This window comes from Pinus tabuliformis, chromosome 2_2, assembly GCF_031772625.1.
Source record: "Pinus tabuliformis cultivar Carrire ecotype Pingquan chromosome 2_2, CPIR1, whole genome shotgun sequence".
In the NCBI taxonomy this organism is placed as follows: domain Eukaryota; kingdom Viridiplantae; phylum Streptophyta; class Pinopsida; order Pinales; family Pinaceae; genus Pinus; species Pinus tabuliformis.
The window spans coordinates 378035987-378057339 of NC_142300.1; positions in this window are offsets into that span (position 1 = coordinate 378035987).

Consider the following 21353-nt stretch of genomic DNA (forward strand, 5'->3'; position numbering starts at 1 on the left):
AAGAACTTACCTGCTAAAGATTCCACATGGGAGGACAAGAATTTTATACAGAAGCATCAAGAACTACTCAAGCGTTGAGGACAATGCTTTTTGAAGGAGAGGGGCATGTTAGGCCCCTATACTACTAGTGTAACCCCTTATTGTTATTAGTACAACCCACTTATTATATTGATGTACCCATGTAGTGCCCATATTGTTACTATTGTGCCCCATAGAAGCCCACTATTGTTATTATTGTGTCGTTACATTATTATTGTTATGTCGGCTCTGATTATGTTATGACCCCTTACACTCCTATATATAGAAAGGAGGTCTTTTCATTTGTATCATCCAAGAATTGTTCATTTATGTAATGTAAAGGAGGTTTCCCCCTCGAAGAGGCTGAATTCTAAGGCATTGATCTATCTTTTCTATCTTTTCTTGAGCTGGTTTCATAACATAGGTTCATACAATGTACAAAAAATCCCTAATATAAATGTCAATCTAGGGTTGTAAACTTTTAAAACATTGCACACTATATATGCAATTTTGGAATCTAAATTCCTAAGCCTTATTTAGTTACAAGAAATTTATACACTATGGATAGACTTTATATACATAATTGATGGAAAATAAGATGGCATATTATGATATATATTGGCTAACTAAGAAACCAAATAACAAGTACAATTATGAAATTAATCTATTTAATATAACAACTAGTTTCTAATGTAAACTAATTATCTATTAGTAGAGGAATTAATTATAGCATCTCAAATAGAAACTAACTAGTGGCAGAAAATGAAATTATAGTGATTGATAAATATATTCAAGAAATCAACTACAAAGATGATATAGAAATTAATTATAGATCATACCATAAGAATAGATGAAAGGTATAGTAAAGCTAATTTGAAGTCAAAATAGAGATTAATTTTTAGTGATAACAATCAAAATAAAAGTAATTATAGCAACAAATATTAAATTATCCTAAACTTACACAATCCTGGTAAAGAAATTTCTAATAAAATATATCCTAAACACATAGGAAATAAAAAAAATATTATAATGAATATACTTTACAAAAATAAATCATATGCATAGGTGACAAATAAATACACAACATCACAAAGAGAATAGAAAGAAAATAAAAATAACCATGATTGTATAGTGGCCCTTGCTTTATAATTCATTGTGACCAAACAAATACAAGCTTATTTATTCACATTAGAATTTAAAAACAATATTTACTTTGTATTCAGATATAGAAAATTCATAAAGACATTCAAAACCTTTTTATTTTTCTTCTTCTCCATTTTATACAAACTACTAACAATTAATTAACTAATTTGCTAACTTCTAGCAATTCTTTCCTTGCATGGAGGAAAGTGACCCTTTTCTGTTCAAAAACAAATTATAAACTACCAACTACCAAAATTGTTTGAACTAATTGCAAGTTTGGCACCCTATATTCCATCAAGTAGACTAAATGATATTTCGATGAGATGCAAAATTTTCCATAAGGTTGATATGGAAAAAACATTTTAATACAATAATATGGTAAAATTAAATATTTACAAAAAGATATTACATTGTTGTTAACAAAATATTATGCAACAATGTTTTTGTTCTTCTTCGGCTGTACGTCTACAAAAAAGCTATTGGGTCTATCATTCTCATCTGAATGGCTCAATGCTGCTAAAATTCTCTTCAAAAGCTATTACCAATGAAACATTTTAACAAGTAATTTCTAACAGGGAATTTTGAAACCTCTCTTCTAGCATGAAATTAAATGGGTGTCCCATTTTAACATACAAAACACATAGGATATAATTTTATTATTTTCTATTAAAAACCTAATTTATTCACACATAATCCAACCATGATATTTGTACATTGTATATAAATAGAATACAAGAAGGTAAAATGAGGAAATGGTGATGGAAAAAAGAAAAATAATTGAGTAAAAAGGGTGGGTTAATGTGCAATTAAGGAGGATAATAGCATAACTCATCAATTATCATGGTTGGTGGATAGAAAATCTAACATTAAATACATGGAGACTAATTCTCAAGGATTTTTGGGCATATTTATAGAAGTGTACAACCCATACTTGTTAATGGTTGTTTTAGTAATGGCATGGGAAGTATCCAATCTAATGTACCTGCGACTGTTTTGTTATAGTTTTGTTCAACATAAATAATTTTGAAGTCTACTACTACCTTTTCCACACCAAATTTCCATACCAACCATTCCTAATATTCCTCCCAAATTATCTTTGCATGCTTACTTGAAGGAACTTAAAGATGGCTTAGATAACACAAAAATGCATCCTAGAGGTGAAAGTCTAGAACTTATTTATTTTCATCTAGTGTTTAATATGTAATAGTGAAGTCAAAGTCATTTTCATATAATTAGGGCCACTTATGAGTTTCATTCCCATAGGAATTAGGAACTATGGTCAGTGCCACAACTATGGGTTAGCTAAGGTAGTCTACAACATGGTTTGTACTTCCCTTCTTGTACTTAATATTTATTTGGGATTATTGCAAGTACATGGACCACTTTTGATGGTGATCATTCTATAATTTTCCATATGCTTACTTGAATTGCAAAAACTTGTGATCTTTGTGGATGAATGTTTCTTTTCTTATAATATAATGCTTCCACTATCAACATTCCTACATAATAGAGTGCATATCCTTGTCATAGGTGGGATATCTATGAAAAATTCATCTAATAGTGTTTCACCATGATAGGCCACCTAATTTCCATGTTGAATGAGGATTGCACTAATAACATAAATGAAGGCATATAACTCAATCTCAAATGGATTTTGTAGGTCTAGTGGAGTGAGTACCAATGTGGAGAAATCATGGTGTTTCACATCCTTGAAATATTTTCTACTAAGGCTTATATGAGGAAAACTTGGCTTTAGCTCCAACCTTGGTCACTTGACTTAAGGGCCAATTGATATGAGAGAATCCCAAAACAAATTGACAATAGAATTTCATAAGGCCTAAGAAGATTCAAATATTTCAAAGTCATTGGGTCCGATAGCCAATCATGGATAACTTGGATCTTGGTTGGATGCGCATGCACCCCATTTTCATGCACAATGTATCCCAAACATTTATTTCTATGCATGCCAAATAATCATTTCTCTATATCAGCATACGACTTTTGTTATTGTAGTGTACTAAGGACCTACTAAATGTGTTACAAATGTTTTACCTTTTTTCAATGGAAGATGAGATTGTAATCCAAAAATAAAAACACAAAATATTTCATGATTGTCCACAAAGTAGCATCCATCATCCTCACAAATATTTCTATAACATTAATTAAGCCAAAAGGCATGGTTCCACCACTTAGAAATAGCTTCTTTAGATTTAAATATTGTCTTTCATAGACTTGTTTTTTCAATCACAACCTATTGTTATCCCAACCTCATATCAATATTACTAAATAACCTATCACCCTTAATCTAATCAAGAAGACCATCAATCTAAGGGGTTGGGTATTAGTTCTTCACAGTTATTTTGTTCAAGGCTTTATAATCAATCCATTTTTACCATGTCCCATCCTTCTTATCCTCCAACATAGTTGGATCACACAAGGTTAATATCTATATTAAATGTTCCCCTTTTATATGAGTCTTTAATTTGGAGTTTTCCTAATTCTCTAAAAGAGAGCAGTTATTTATTGGATCATTTGGTAATGGAGAACTAGGTCTCAAGTCAATTGAATGGTTAACTTGGCAATGAAAAGATACCCCTACAAGTGAGGGAAATATATGTTTATATTCCTCTAAAATATGTTCCATTTAATTCCATTGTATATAGAAGCCCTATGTTGAAGCCATGGTAGTCATGGTGACCTTCTATTCACCTTCTAATTGAACCATGAAGCAGGAAAATTTTCTAGTACTACTTTTCCATAACCAAGTATGTTATAGTAGTTAGAACTACTAATGGGACCTTGTAGAGATATCATCGCAAAGTGACAATGAAACTATAAGGAATCAACTCATAAACATCATTATGTGTCTACATATATGGTTTCCCTAAAATAAAATGCAAACTTCATGTGGGGAAATATCATATAACACCTCATCTTTGACTACCCCAAGCCAATAAAAGGAAGTCACAACAAACAAAAAGGAATAAGATGAATAGGGGAGGAATAGGGGAAATTAAAATACACCAACTAATTGAGGAGGAAACCTATAAAACATAAAGGAATGCTCACATGCCATCTAACCCATAACACCCTTTCCCACTAGGGATTGAATCCATACTACACAATAATGGCTTAGTTGGATGAACAAATCTACCATAGGAAAAATGAGACAACCATGATCCAAGTGAAAGCATGGGAGATAATTTCAAAAAATAGGGTTAGAAGATGAAGCATCAACAAAATGTGATAGAGATCATGCCAACTATATGATGTGTTGAGTATAACAACATATTACTTGGATTTCATGTTAAAGAACCATATTTAATGAGTGAACCATCATGGAATTTGTTAGATGAGAAATTTATCATTAATCAATATTTCACCCTCTTTGGATTGAAGTTCCTTATTATCATGAAGGTTATGTAGAGAATTATTAGTTCTAAGAAAGAAAAGAAAAATCCACCTATGAGATGGAGTGGAGAGCTAATCAGATTCATTGAAATATTGAACTCAGCCTAGCATTAGGAGAATTCAATTGTAGATTAAGGTGATGGATTGTATTTTTAGAATCCCCAAAAATAATAATCTTCTAAATATTCTATAAGTATAAATTGACCCCTTGTAACTAAGCATAAGCTTCCACTTGTTTTATTAAGGCCAAGCATAGGCTCCATAAGAAAGTGAATGTCATGCTTCCTCTAGGATTGAAGAGATCCCTAATAGCTCCTACCACTCCATCAAATAATTTAATTATTATTATAAAATAAAATTCCATTTTTCTAGAGAAATATTCTAATATAGTAATAATTGACTATGGGGTGAAAACGTGAAGTTGGGTTACACTTTTGTGAGAAACGCCTCCGAAAATTTGACATTCTCAATTTTTTGGCTGAACAAAAAAAAAATCAACCGAACTATTTTACCAAAGTTCAACCAATTTCTTTTTCCATTTAGACTAATGTCAACCATTAAACGGAATTTTTGTTGGAGTTGAAAAAATCGGCAAAAAAATAGTTCGACCAAATCAATAATTCGGTTGAATAACGGATTTGTCCAAACTCGAAAAAACATTTTATATATACAATGGGCCAGACCCTTCTAGAATTGAATTCGTATTTGATCTCACTAAATGAAATTGAAAAATTAAATTGAAACTAATAAATTTCTTGCATATCTAAATCAAGTATTTAAACCCTGTTTAAATTAATTTTTTACCAAATTGTGATTAAAAATTTGTTGCACCTATTGTTGGGTGCATGAGATTGAAGCTAATTAGAGTGTTGGCATTGCTTTGTCATCTATTTTTGGTGTTTTAATTTTAATTTTATTGGGTTGACTTGTTCTACATTGATTTATCTCGTAGAACAACCTTGATGCTTCTTGGTAACATACTTCCTTTCTCTTGTTGTTACATGTCCATTTAAGTTTCCTTTTTTCATTATGTATAATTCGCTTCAAGATTCCTTATTTTCTTGGAACATGGATCTTATTAGCTTTCTAAGATGAGGCAGAATACACTTAATTGGAAGTTCTTGTACTTTATCTTTTCAAGTAGTAGTTTCTTTTTGTGATACATCTTTTTCATTTCTATTTTGTTGGGTGCATGAGATTGAAGCTAATTAGAGTGTTGGAATTTCTTTTTCATCTATTTTTGGTGTTTTAATTTTAATTTTATTAGGTTTCTAATTAGAGTGTTGGCATTGCTTTTTCATCTATTTTCAGTGTTTTAATTTTAATGTTATTGGGTTAATTTATCTCATAGAACTATGCTCCAATCCAAATGCTCCAAAATGCTCTGAAGAGGAGCCCTACAAATATTAGGAGCCCCCACTCGATCAAAAATTTCTATGCTGAGAATATGGGCATATGATGCAGTGCCAAAAAATAGAAATGATACACCTATAATTAATGCTAGTATCATATCCCCATCTTCTCAACAGATAACATTTTAATTGATAAAATGAAAAAACTGATCAACGAAGAGGACACCAATGAAAAATAAGATGATATCATGACCATTGAACAAACTTGATGCTTCTTGGTAAAATATTTTCCATGCTTCTCTTGTTATATGTTCATTTATGTTTCCTTTTTCATTATGTGTAATTCACATTTCTTCCCTATTTGCTTGGAACATGTGCCTTATTAGCTTCCTAAGATGAGATAGAATACACTTAATTGAAGGTTCTTGTACTTTATTTTTTCAAGTAGTGGTTTCTTTTTTAGATACATATTTTAAATTTCTATTTTGTTGGGTGCACGAGATTGAAGCTAATTAGAGCATTGGCATTGCTTTGTCATCTATTTTTTATGTTTTAATTTTAATATTATTAGGCTTCTAATTAGAGTGCTAGAATTACTTTGTCATCCATTTTTGGTGTTTTAATTTTAATGTTATTGGATTGACTTGTTCTACCTCGATTTATCTTGTAGAACAACCTTGATGCTTCTTGGTAACATACTTTCCTTACTTCTGTTTTTTATATGTTCATTTCTGTTTCATTTTTCATTATGTGTAATTCACTTTTCTTTCCTATTTTCTTGTAACATGGGTCTTATTAGCTTCCTAAGAAGAGGTGGAATACACTTAATTGAAGGTTATTGTACATACTTTTTTCAAGTAATAGTTTCTTTTTGAGATGCATATTTTTCATTTCTATGTTGTTGGGTGCATGAAATTGAATCTAATTAGAGTATTGGCATTGCTTTGTCATTTATTTTTTGGTGTTTTAATTTTAATGTTATTGGGTTGCTAATTAGAGTGTTGGCATTGCTTTGTCATCTATTTTTGTGTTTTAATTTTAATGTTATGGGGTTGACTAATGTTACTAGGTTGCTAATTAGAGTTTTTCCATTGCTTTGTCATCTATTTTTGGTGTTTGAATTTTAATGTTATTGGTTTGACTTGTTCTACCTTGATTTATGTCGTAGAGTTCAACCTTGATGCTTCTTGGTAACATACTTTCGTTGCCTTTGTTTTTATATGTTCATTTATGTTTTCTTTTTCATTATGTTTAATTCATTTTGCTTCCCTATTTGCTTGGAACATGGGTCTTATTAGCCTCCTAAGATGAGGCATAATACACTTCACTGAATGTTCTTGTACTTTCTCTTTTCAAGTATTAGTTTCTTTTTGAGATACATCTTTTTCATTTCTATTTTGTTGGGTGCATGAGATTGAAGCTAATTAGAGTGTTGGGATTTCTTTGTCATCTATTTTTTGTGTTTTAATTTTAATGATATTGGGTAGACTTGTTCTACATTGATTTATCACGTAGAACAACCTTGATGCTTCTTGGTAACATACTTCCTTTCTTTTGTTGTTATATGTCCATTTATGTTTCCTTTTTCATTATGTGTAATTCACTACAAGCTTCCCTATTTTCTTGGAACATGGGGCTTATCATCTTCCTAAGATGATGCAGAGTACACTTAATTGAAGCTTCTTGTACTTTCTCTTTTCAAGTAGCAATTTATTTTTGAGATACATCTTTTTCATTTATATTTTTTTGGGTACATGAGATTGAAGCTAATTAAAGTTTTTCATTGCTTTGTCATTTATTTGTAGTGTTTTTATTTTAATGTTATTGGGTTGCTAATTAGAGTGTTTCAATTGCTTTGTCATCTATTTGTGGTGTTTTAATCTTAATGTTATTTGGTTGACTTGTTCTACCTTGATTTATGGCGTAGAGTTCAACCTTGATGCTGCTTGATAACATACTTTCCTTACTTCTGTTGTTATATGTTCATTTATGTTTCCTTTTTCATTATGTTTAATTCACTTTCCTTCCCTATTTTCTTGGAACATGGGTCTTATTAGAATCCTAAGATGAGGCATAATACACTTAATTGAATGTTCTTGTACTTTCTCTTTTCAAGTAATAATTTCTTTTTTAGATACATATTTTCCATTTCTATTTTGTTGGGTACATGAAATTGAAGCTAATTAGAGTGTTGGAATTATTTTGTCATCTATCTTTTGTGTTTTAATTTTAATGTTATTCGGTCGCTAATTAGAGTTTTGGAATTGCTTTGTCATCCATTTTTGGTGTTTTAATTTTAATGTTAATTCGGTTGACCTTTTCTACCTTGATTTATCTTGTAGAACGACCTTGATGCTTCTTGGTAACATACTTTCCTTTCTTCTATTGTTATATGTTCATTTGTGTTTTCTTTTTCATTATGTGTATTTCACTTTTTTTCCCTATTTGTTTAGAACATCGGGTTTTATCATCTTCCTAAAATGAGGCAAAATACACTTAATTTAAGGTTCTTGTACTTTCTCATTTCAAGTAGTAGTTTATTATTGAGATACATCTTTTTCATTTGCATTTTGTTGGGTGCATGAGATTGAAGCTAATTAGGGTGTTGGCATTTCTTTGTAATCTATTTTTGGTGTTTTATTTTTAATTTTATTGGGTTGACTTGTTCTACCTTGATTTATCTCGTAGAACAGCCTTGATGTTTCTTGGTAACATACTTTCCTTGCTTATGTTGTTATATATTCATTTATATTTCCCTTTTCATTGTGTATTTCACTTTGCTTCCCTATTTTTTTGGAACATGGGTCTTATGATCTTCCTAAGATGAGGTAGAATACACTTAATTGAATGTTCTTGTACTTGCTCTTTTCAAAGAGTAGTTTCTTTTTGAGATACATATTTTTCATTTCTATTTTTTTGGGTGCATGAGATTAAAACTAATTAGAGTGTTGGCATTGCTTTGTCAACTATTTTTGGTGTTTTAATTTTGATGTTATTGTTTTAATTTTAAGAAGGCAATATAGATATTAAATTTACTAGAATAAAATTGGGTCTATGTGTTTCATTTTTATTTTTTTCTTATTTCTTAACTATATGCTGAAAGAAGCATATATAAATAGGCCCATTTAGGCCATATAAATAAACATGGCATCATTCTAGCATAAACTAGAATAAAATTTGTTTACCATTTTTCATTTTTATTTTATAACAAGGCATGAATGCGTGTTAAATTTCCAAGAATGAAAATAAAAATAAATTAAGAAATACTTTCAAACTTGGATTCTTTGAAGCTAAGTTGAATTAGAAAGATTTATATTTTTGGAATGAACATAAAAATAAATTAGTAAATACTTTCAACCTTCAGTTGAGTTGAAGCTAATTTGAATGAATTAGAGATTTGTAGTTGATTTGAATTAGAGATCTCTAGTTGTTTTCTTCTTGCAATTATCCAACCATCCAACCAAGTAGAAACAACCTTTCTTGCTACCTAGCTTTTAGAAAGATTTGTCTAAACAGTAATCTTTAACAATACTTGTATAAATATATTAAATTTGTTTTATTGAATTTGTCTTTTACAGGGATCAAAAAACCCATTAAACATGGTTGAAAATGGACATTATGCATAGAAGTTTCTTGTTATACCAATCTAGGGCAAGCAGTGATTACTTATGTGCTATGTAATATTGTGACGAATAAATTCCTGCAAAGGAAAAGGAATGTAGCTATAAGAACAACAAACAATGAAGAATATTATATTGCATTGATAAAAGGCTTAGGAAAAGCTAGGTTGTATGGATCCAATATAATTGTAGTCTACAACAATTTTGAACTTATGTGAAACTAGATGAAAGGCATGTACTAAGTTAGAAAAAAGAGGTTAAAACAACTGCATAGAGAAGCAAAAAATATTGTCATTAAATTTCAATCATTTAGTATAATACATTGTGCAAATGTTAATAGGTTGTATAGTGATCTATTGAATGGGGAAATGTCAATTCAATATTTGTGTGTGAAAGATGAATTAGTGTTAAGAAGTTCTCCGTAAATATTTATTGATGGACATTGTAAGATATATGTGATATGTGTGTGTTTTTTAGTTATCAATGTGTCATTTTTAATGACGATGTGGTTTTTCAATTCTATACCAAGTGTGCCCCCACTATGTAAGCACAACTTGATGAAATTGACATGTTTTAGAACTTCATGAACTTGATTCTTTCAATGTTTTTAAATAACAATTTTAAGGCCTTAAAATGCATGATGTAATTTCAAGGGTTACATCAATTAAATGCATGAGGTATCTTCAAGGGTTATATGATAAATTTTATGAATTCTTAATCTTTTTAAATAGAATTTTCAAGATTTTTAAATGCATGAGGTAACTTCAAGGGTTACAACAATTTTTTAATTTCTTGATCTTTTTTTCTAAATTCTTGATCTTTTTAAATAGCATTTTTAAAAAGAATTGTACATGCACGAGGTAACTTTTTAAATATCATGCATCTATATATCTATAGATATTCATATCATGGATGACCATTTGCCACATGATCTTCAAGGTGAACATCAATAGAGTCTCATGCATCTACTAGAGCAAGAGGTCGAGTTCATGGGTCAAAGAGAAGATCAAATGAATTGGGGGAGTTCCATCGTTCACATCATCGTATTTATTACATATATATGTTTATGTGCATTTACTTAAATGATAAATAAGTAGAATAATATGTATGTACACATAAATATTGAATTGATTTTATATTTTTTTATAGATTCTTCACTCACAATGTCGTTGCGTGACAGTGGCCAACGTTTTCCTAGTGGTCATTAATATCAGGGTGGTCAACATTCTTTGGGTGCTCATCAATATCAAGGTGGTCAACATTCTCCGGGTGGTCATCATTCTTCGGGTGGTCAACATCATATTGGTAAATTATATAAAAAAAATGTTAAAACAAATTTGTACATGTAAATGAATTGTATGTACATATGCATATACATGTCTATCTTGCATACATGTATGAATACATTTGTTCACATGTTTATATTTATGTGATTTTATATATATTGATTCAGAGCATAAAAATGTTCGTCCAGGTAGACATATGAGAAGTCGAATGGTTCAAGAAGAACACCAGAAACCAACTACCATTTATCCATTTGATACTCTGGATGAGCTTCCTCAGGAGACAAACCTGCAACAATGCACATTAGAAAGGTGAAAAACCATTATTCTAAATTGAGGAAATATCTTGGGAGTTTTGAGCTCCCTGCAGAGAGTAGAGAAAGCTTAGAAATAGTTACACACTCTCAAAGCTCATTTCTTTATATTTACGAGAAGCTTGGGCTAACCACAGATTCATTTATTGATATGATGAGGCATACAAAGCAAGCAGTGATGGGTCCTAATAAATGGGCCGATGTTAATAAAAGGGTTACAAAAGAAATTGCAAAATCTATGTTTAATTTCAAAGAAGGTGTTAATGTCGGTATCTTCATCCCTCCTTCAGAGATCAAATTCTCTTGTTGCATTGCATATTAGGTGTCCCGCCTAGTCAGTTGCATTCCATTAGGCGCATGGATCATCTGACAGTAGTGGTTTCTCCTACAATTTCCCTCATGTCATGTACCTATTGGCTCATGTTTATTCATCAAAATCATATACAGTCACCGTTTTGTCTTTAAAATTTCAAGAGTCATTCTTCTAAGGTTTCATTATCATTAGGTCTAGGGTTTCATTAGGGTTTCATCAAAAAGGGTTGCAAAATGTCCAATAACAGCTAGCAGGCACATGAGGAGGTTCCAGTATCAATAAATTTTATAATCAAGTGTTCAGAGACGTATTTTTCCTCAAAACTCTGTTTTGAGGAAAAACATAGTATTTTATCTTTTATTGTACAAATTCATGTAATTTTATTTCCTTCATATGTAAATCATTTCACCTACAACCCTGGTCACTTTCCCTGGCCTCAGTAGCTCCAACCCCCGGCAAAGCAGACAAAACACAAGTCATTTAGTTCATCACAAGCTCAAATAAAGTGAAAAAGCTCAAAAACAGAGTTAAAAATAAAGTCATATTCCAAACATTGTAAAGTGGGTTTTATGAATCAAATATTTAAAGCTCCTTGTATATAAATGATTTCTTCAATTTGAAAAGCCCATTTGCATTCAAGCAACAAGGTGTGAGTAAGAGCAAAGCTATGTTTGAGAAAAAGAAGAGAAATTGCCCAAAATTGCCCGAAATCAGAGGCACGGCGCACTAGGAAAGTGGCGCGGCGCATAGGGCCGCGATTTCCAGTGTAAGAGTAAACGTCACGGCGCATACACAGGGCGCATCGCGTTGGGTTGGAGGCGCAGCGCATAGAGCTACCAAGCTCGAATTCTTCAACAACTTACTCCAAATCACCCAAAATGCTTGGATCTTCATTTGTGCAAGTAGGTTGAGCCTTTATCACTACTAGTAAAACAATTTTTCATACAGTTTATGGTGGTTGTCTAAAAGAAAATCAAACCCTACCCTTTTGCTATTTCCCAAGAAACTGCTGCCTAGGGTTTGCATTGGTTGTTGTGGCTGCCAAGTACATTCTCCCATTCTTTCACCTTTCACGCCTTCACTCATTTTTCACCTGATTCCCCTATTCCCTAAACTCACATATTCCTAAAACATCATCTATTTCTATCCTAATTCCCATTTCCCAACTCCTAAATACAAATTCCCAAACCCTAGTGTTATACCCAAAACTCCCAAACTACTCCCTAATCCCCTGTTTCCCTAACTAAACCCTATCCCAACAATCCCAAAAATCCCTCACTGTTTCCTCCCTCGACAGTCCCTCACATATTCTTCCCTTGGTCGCAGAAGTCAAGAACATCATAAATCACCTACTTCTCATCAAGACAGCTCACCCACTAGCAGAGATGGAATTCGATCCCTCATATGATCATGAAGAGGAGACACACAGTGACTCACCTACAGAGGTACATGCACCCAGGAGGCCTCATAGAGGTGGCAAACATGTTCGAGAAGAACCAACCACTCTTGTTGAGTTACAGGCCTGCCCTCTTGCCATCACTTATTTCCAACACCAGTCCTGCTATGAATTTTGTGAGATGGTTGCTAGAATTCAGTTTCATCATGAGTTGGCCCACTTTTTTGTGCTTCATTTACATGATGGTCAAGCCACTCTAGCTGGTGTCACATTCACTTTAACACCAGAATCTATTTCACTAGCAACCGGTATTCCTAACATTGGAGAACAATGGAACAAGAGGCAGCAAATTGATAGGCAACATTATGAACCATACATCAAACCCAGTTATTTGAGACAACTCAACAAAGTGTTTCCTTTTTAGTACCTCAAAGATTCATATGCCTCTTTAATGACACTAATAATGAAGTATTTCAGTTGTGAGGGCCGGTTTTCTCGTTTATATGCCTATCATATCAAGCTACTGATGCATTTTACCATGGTGAGGATGATGAACCTCCCTTACTTCATGTGCCAAAATATTGAGAAAATGACCACCCTAGTGCAACACAAGACTCCTCAGCAGTAGTTCAACAATATTTACCATTTTGCTCTTATCAAAATTGTGGTCATTCATCAACTCGGTTTGCAGGGCATCGCTTGGGAGGACTCCATTTCTCGTGAGTTTTTCACAGCTCCTCAGGGACCTTCAGAGGCTTTGCATGAGATAGGTGGACCTTATTATCAACATGAGGGTCATGCGACACAAACCGCTAGTATGCCAGTGTTTATCACTTATCATAAGGGCACTAGACATTTGTTCGCAGCAAAGCGATTATTATCTCCACCCGGGGTGGAAGGGGTCTCGCTTCCATAATCAGCACAACAGGTTCAGGACAAAGGCAAGAGGCCACTACAGGATGAAGGACCATCAGGTGACTGGGAGATTGATTTCATTCTCATTGAGGGTGATGATACTGATATGGGCCCACAAAGCACAAATCTCAAAGAAGTCATTCAAGAGCAGCAGGTGGACATCAATGCATTGTCCCTCAACATGGAAAGGGCTAAATGGACAACAAAGTACCTGGAGCAAAGAAATAAGCATCTTGAAGATCAGCAAGTGATCATGGAGTTGCAAAACATTTGGGAGAATCGCCAAGCTTCCCAAAGGAGGAGGGCGGAGCTCACTTCACTTGAGCAAGAGGTTAATGCCGATCGGGAGTCATGGCTTGAAGGAGTCAATATCCACTTGGAGAGGAGGTTAGAAAAAGCCATCAATGAGAAGAATGCGTTGAGAAACATGGCATATAATTATTTGTCAAGGAATATGGTGTGCCAAGCTAGAATCAGGAGCTTGAAGGCAAAATTGAAGAGGGCATCAAGGAGGCAAAAGGAGCATGATAGACTTCAGGTATTGGCTGAGGCTTCCTTGGCCCAACACAGCACTTGATGGAGAATACTCAGCCCAAATCCCAAAAAATTTGGGGCACTTTTTGCATTTTTGGAATTTTTTACTCAAAAAACAGGAATTTCTGCTCTATGCGCCGCGCCACCTGGCACTTGCTTTTGATAGGAGCCTCCAAATGACAAAACCTCGACATTTTTGGATTTGGCATGAAAACATATGCTTGCCTACCAATGGCCAAGAAATTTGGACAAGTTTTGAGCCCTCAAAAAGGTCAAAAACACTCAAAAAATGACCTTACTGCCCCTATTTTGACACACAGGAAGCAGTGTTGGGAGAACTGAATTTTGGAGGGGCAAATGGAGGCCAAATTGAAAAATTCCACTTGGGTTGGAAAGTAGACAGATAGAACTTTCCAACAGGAACACTTGGAGTGAATTTGGACACTAGTAATACCTCCAAAGGTGCCTCCAAACAGGCGCTATTCATAGAGAATTTGGCACGACACATAGAGGAAATTTGGCCCAGTTTGACCAGGAATGCTCTGTTTTTCACCTAGCTTTTGTCAGTTTGACTTTTTCACCTTCTTAGTGTCAAATTTGTGATGTAATTTAATGTACATTGGTGGATCATGATGTAAATATGTCAAATTTTCACTTATGGAGGTAGAGTCATCTGTTAAAAAGTTGTTTGAAACTGAATGAATCAGTTCCCTTGTTTCTAGAGGCATGTTGTTCCATTGCCTGATTTCTAGTTCTCAATTTAGAATTAGTTGGAACAGCTCCTAAACATGTGAGCTCGACCCCTAGAGGCTAGGATGATCTATGGTTTGTCTATATTATGTGTTTTTTCAGTCATTAGCATGGTTGGACTCTTGAGAAAGCAAGGAGCTACATTGTACACTCATATCAGCATTTTGGCTAAGGAATTGAGACTAGGGTTTGCAGCACTCTTTGGGATCCCTGTGGCATTTTTTTTGGTACAATGCTTTTCTTTGTAATTTTGAATTTATTTATGTGTTATGTATGACATTATCTATCCTATTTCTTCCTAACTAAATCAAACAAGAGTGAAAGTAGAATCCATTGAAATTGTAGTGCTCTACTTGAGGTTTTCTTTAGTTTCTTGATGTTTTCAGCTGTTTGGAGAGGATCCATGGCTTCTCTTGCCCTCTTCAACTCCTCACCTGTCTAATCCCTCCACCTTATTCGATTTGAAGTGCCAAAATCAGTTTCCTACCTTGCCCCATTGAGATCTCTGCAAAACTGAGCCTCATTCTCGACACCCAAAATATACTTTTCCATTTGAGCCAGCAAAAACATGATTTTATTCAATCAAACTCTTTTGCACACATACCTAGCCTAAGATCAGTAATTATATCAGTCATCTCAAGCCTTTAGTGATCATATTTTGCTGAGATTGACCCAGAGAGAGCCCTCTCCCGACCTAGTAGGGTTAGCTACCAGGTTAAGCGTGGTTTGATGTTGGCCCTGGATCCTACCTTTCTCATCCTGAGGTAGATTTAGGCACTAACAGAAGGGCCGAAAAGAAAGATTCTCAAGGTGCAATATTTCAAGCACCTTGATATAGCCAACCATTTGTATGATAGGTTCCTTGCAGTGTATGGAAATCTTCCATGGAATGATGAGGTTCCAATTTATTTTATGTAGAATTTGTTTTGGGTATGAAATTAGATTATATTGACCTTCCATCTGAATATTATGGTACTGGGAAAGGTCAATTATATGATCGTAAGGGCGCATTACGTGATACTGAATTGCCTCACCCCGAACCACCTTTAGTACGCAAACCTCCTCGTTTGGTAACTTTGCGGTCAGAGATGGATGTCACTTCTCAAATTAGTCGAGAAGGAAGGGATGCTATTATAGACAACACACAGAGTGCATTGACCAGAATTGATATCGGTTTAAATTGACAAAGAGAACATGTTAATTTTGTATATAAAACAGATGAGGAGATAGATAATATGAACATTGAGGAGCTTAAAGCATATGGAAAGGCTTGTCATAATGGTTGGCAAGGCCTAATTGTTCATGAAGAAGAGGGTGTAGGATTGGTATGTGTTAATGGTTAGGGTGGATATTTTAATGTAATTTGTAATGTATGTGTTAATGTCAATTCACATACATTTTGTTATTTTTTCATATGTAATCTAACAAAAATGTATCATATGTTCACCATTTGTAGTTAACTTGTTTGTTGAACGAAAATTTTGATAACTTCATGATCCCAGGTTCAAGTTCCAATGAAGATGTTTTGAGAGATGTTAGTTTTTTTTAAGAGTTCATGTTGATACATTTATTATTTTACTTGTACTATATCGGTATATTGTGAGGACATATTTTTAGAAGATATAATTATGTATATATAATTAAATGTTAACAGATTTTGATTCCGGCTGATGTTTTGGACATAGTGCCACCTTCTTCCTCCCTCTCAGGAGTTGAACCACAAGTATTTAATATTTCACTTATGTTTTGTTATAAATTAAAGTGCATGTTTCATTAAACAATGAGATAGATTTGTCTTATAGTTTTAAAATTTTGGAATTTTAGGTTTGGGGAGATGATTTCTATTCTCCAAGGACTTCAGTGATGGATTCAACAATGGGGATAGGATCATCTAAAAAATTTGAAAATGTCGTGTAACAATTTTTGTTAATATTGCAAGTTTATGCATAATTTTCCTGTGCAATTAAGAATTTTTAACCTATACATGTACATGTATTGTAGAGGGCATCCAGAAGGGCGCAATGCATGGTGAACACCAAAAGGGCACAATGGAGGGGGAACACCATGAGGTATTGGATCGAATTTGAAACTTTTTATAATTTTGTTTTGATGATCTTACATTTTCATTTAAATTTTAAAACATTAAAAATTAATTTTAAATCATATAATCTTATGTATATATGCAATTACACATGTTGTGTAGGGCACCAATTATATTGATGAGAGCACAAGGATGTTGATAAATCGTATATTTCAACGAGATTGTCTTTGATGTAACTTTTTATTGGACAGTGTTTTTATTTGATGGTTTTTTTATATTACATTTATTTTTATCATGATATAAATTTTGGACATATTTAAAGTAAAACCCTTTATTGTGAATTGATGCATCTTATTATTTGACAAGTTTTTATTATATATTTACTTTTATAATGATATAAATTTTGGACATATTTTAAATCTTGAACTCTTTATTATGATTTAATACATCCTAATTTTGGAGTTTATGTACATTTTTCATGGTACAATTTGCATGATGTATTCTTTGATTCTTAAAACTTGGTTTTACATATTTAAGTTCATGAATATGTAGAAATGAAACTAAATTTTCATTTAGTTGGTACATTTTGCATTCAATCTTTCCTATAATGTTAGTAGATGATTCTTAGGTTTTGTTTAAAGTTGTTTTGTCTTGACTTATTTAAAATCAATCTATTAAAATTTCAAATTACAAAACGTGAGGTCTACATTTTGCATTCGAATGAATCGTATAATTCGATGTAGATGTCTAAAACAATGATAACGTAAAATTGTATTATAAAATATGGTATGTACACAAATTTCATTCATGTATAGAAAGGCTACTATGGATGTCAGCTGATAGTTAATTTTAATATAAAGTTGTTTGAATGCACATTTACATAAGTTAGATAAAATTTCATCATAAAACATGGCCCACAATTTGCGTGATGCATGCATGGTTTTATGCCTTTAAATGTTTTAGATATTTTCATTTAGTTGGTACATTTTTCATTCAATCATTCTTATAATGTTAGTAGATGATTCTTAGGGTTTTTTTAAGTTATTTTGTCTTGAATTATTCAAAATCAATCTATTAAGATTGCAAATTACAAAATGTGAGGTCTACATTTGGCATTTGAATGAATCTTATAATTCGATGTAGATGTCTAAATGATAACTTAAAATTGTATTATAAAATATGGTATGTACATAAATTGCATTCATGTATAGAAAGGCTACTATGGATGTCGATTGATAGTTAACTTTTACTATGAAGTTCTTTGAATGCACATTTACATAAGTTAGATAAAGTTGCATTATAAAACATGGCCCACAATTTGCATGATGTGTGCATGGTTTGATGCATTTAAATGTTTTACATATTTTCATTTAGTTGGTACATTTTGAATTCAATCATTCATATAATGTTAGTAGATGATTCTTAGGTTTTATTTTAAGTTGTTTTGTCTTGCCTTGTTTAAAATGAATCTATTAAAATTGCAAATTAAAAAATGTGAGGTCTACATTTTGCATTTAAATGAATCTTATAATTCGATGTAGATGTCTAAAACAATAATAATTTAAAATTGTATTATAAAATATGGTATGTACATAAATGGCATTCATGTGTAGAAAGGTGTTAGGCCCCAATACTATTAGTGTAACCCCTTATTGTTATTAGTACAACCCCCTATTATATTGTTGTATCCATGTAGTCCCCATATTGTTATTATTGTTCCCCATAGAAGCCCACTATTGTTATTATTATGCCCTTACATTAGTATTGTTATGTCAGCTCTGATTATATTATGACCCCTTAGACTCCTATATATAGAAATGAGGTCTTGTCATTTGTATCATCTAAGAATTGTTCATTTGTGTAATGTAAAAGAGGTTGCCCCTCAAAGAGGCTAAATTCTAAGGCATTTACCTCTCTTTTCTATCTTTTTGTGAGTTGGTTTCATAACATTTGGTATCAGATCTTTGGCTTCTAGGGTTTCGCTGCTCCAAACAAGTCATCATGGCATTTGTGCTATAACTTTTTTCTGCAATGTTTCAAACACTAACAAATAAACCCATTTGGGTTGAAATAATTCTGAACCTCGGCTCTGAATTTTAGAGCTTTTCATGATATATTTGCGGAGATATGCTCTGAGGAATTCGGCCTTTATACAGACTCCCGAATTACATTCCAAACAGGTGACCTAGGGAAAATTATCATAACTTTTGTTTTGAGCATCAGATTGAAATTTCGTAAGAAGTTACAGAAAGAGGACGAACTGTAGTTTCTTGTATACTACCGAAAAGGAAATAGAAACCTACTCCCACTTATGATGAAGCATCTCTGTTGTGCTTATATTCTGGACTACGACTTGCTTTCTAATTTTATAATTTTAAATCATGGGGTCAGCCAGACAGCTAAGAAAATGTTAAAACACTTAGGTTGCACTTCGAATTGTCTGTGCATTTCAAGGAGTTGGGAAGAGGGGGAAAAAATAGGGATCTTGTCTCTTCATCTCCATGATTCCTACTTCCTTCTTCCTGAAAATGTAAGATATCGGCTTCCTTAAGATGGGAACAAAAAATTGAGTGAAAGGAAAAAGACCTTAGAGATATACAAATTCAAATTAAAGAATTGCCTGACTTGGAAGTGAGACAGCTATGGATAATGACTTGGAGCTTTTATGAGGTCTCCTCAGCCTTGCAACGAGTAAGAGTATTTCTAGCTCATTTTCATCTTTGTTAATGTCCATAGTTCAGTATAGTTGCAGTTGCCTTTCAGTTTGTGTCCTGGCAGCCTGAGTTGTGGAGTAGCTTGACATCTGAACAACAGTGGAATGGGCAGCATATGAAGAATGAGTTAGTGTTAAATTTTGCATGTGCAAGCAGGGGGGCACTGGTCTCTGGAACTCCACCTGAGATTTTTTACTTCCAATTATTTTTGTAAGTAGTCTTAAATGTCAATAACTTTTAGAGAATGTGCTCATGGTTATGAAGCCATGGAAAGTTTCCAATGTTCTGTTATTTTCCTCTTCATAATGTTTCTTGTATCACCTTCTGAGAGATCTACAATAGGATTGGGACCAGTTGTCTTTATGTTGGTTTTCTGGTTGTAATCTCGAGTGAGGAGGGACAGAGTGACAAAGTAGGGAGAGTGAAAAATCCAGCCATCAAGGGCCAGATGGGAGAAGACCCACTTTCATGAATAAAACTCTGTTTTTTTATTGAGTATCGAAAGCTTTCTGTTGGTTTTGAATTTGAAATCTGTGGGCTCTGTGGGAAAATTGTAAGTCTATGTTGTAATAGCTTTAACATATACAAAAGCCATCTCCTTCTCCCTTATTGATTATCTCAGATGTGATTTTTAACATTTCCATTCATCATGAGATGGTCGCGCAGAGGACATTTGATCACTGCTATGTATAATTATTGAATTGAAGAAATGGGTCTAATGAATTGGCCCAATTTAGAATCTCAGTCTCACAATAAGATGATTGAACTGAAGATATGGGTAATGATGAAATGACATTATTTCCCAGGTGGGAATGGAGTCTCTGAAGCAACTGATAGAATAGAGAACTGGATCTTAGAAAATCGCTCAAATTCCCAAGTCGGTCTGAGTACTTTCCATCAGGTGATTGAACTGCAGCTGCCTTTCTAGACGAATTCAATCAATTCCAAAATTAGGAGTGGCTGAGTGGCTATGGGAACAGAGACTAATTCACTTAAGGAAGCAGTTGAGATGATTTGATCCAATCCATAAATGGATTTCACCTTATGTAGAAGCTAACTAAAACGACGAAACATGAGGTGATGTTTTTTTTTAGCAGTCAAGCAAGCTATTCCTCTATACAGCTATGAGTTTTCTGAGCATTAATCCGATGATAGCCTTCACAATATATTTTCAGTCATGTAGATCATGCCTCGGTAATGTGACAAAGGAGGAAACCCAGAAAAACAAAAATCTAGAAGAAAAATCTTGTTAAATCACAGTCCTAAGCTCGGTGATGCGTTTTTTTTCCTCTTGGCACTGTGTTTTTGTTAGTTGGTGTTGTGATTCCCCTCTTGGTGCTTCATTTTGCCCAAAATTGCATCATTTTTGTGTATAATGTTGGGCTTTTGTCAGGGACTTGCTAATCGATTTTCCTCAGACCAGAGAGTCCTCAAATCAACTCAATTGCTGTGGATTACCCTCTCTACGATCCACTTACAGTTTCACTTTGTTTTGGGTTTGTCTGAGTTTCGTTTTAGGTGTTTATGCATAAAGTAGAGTAGGATGTAG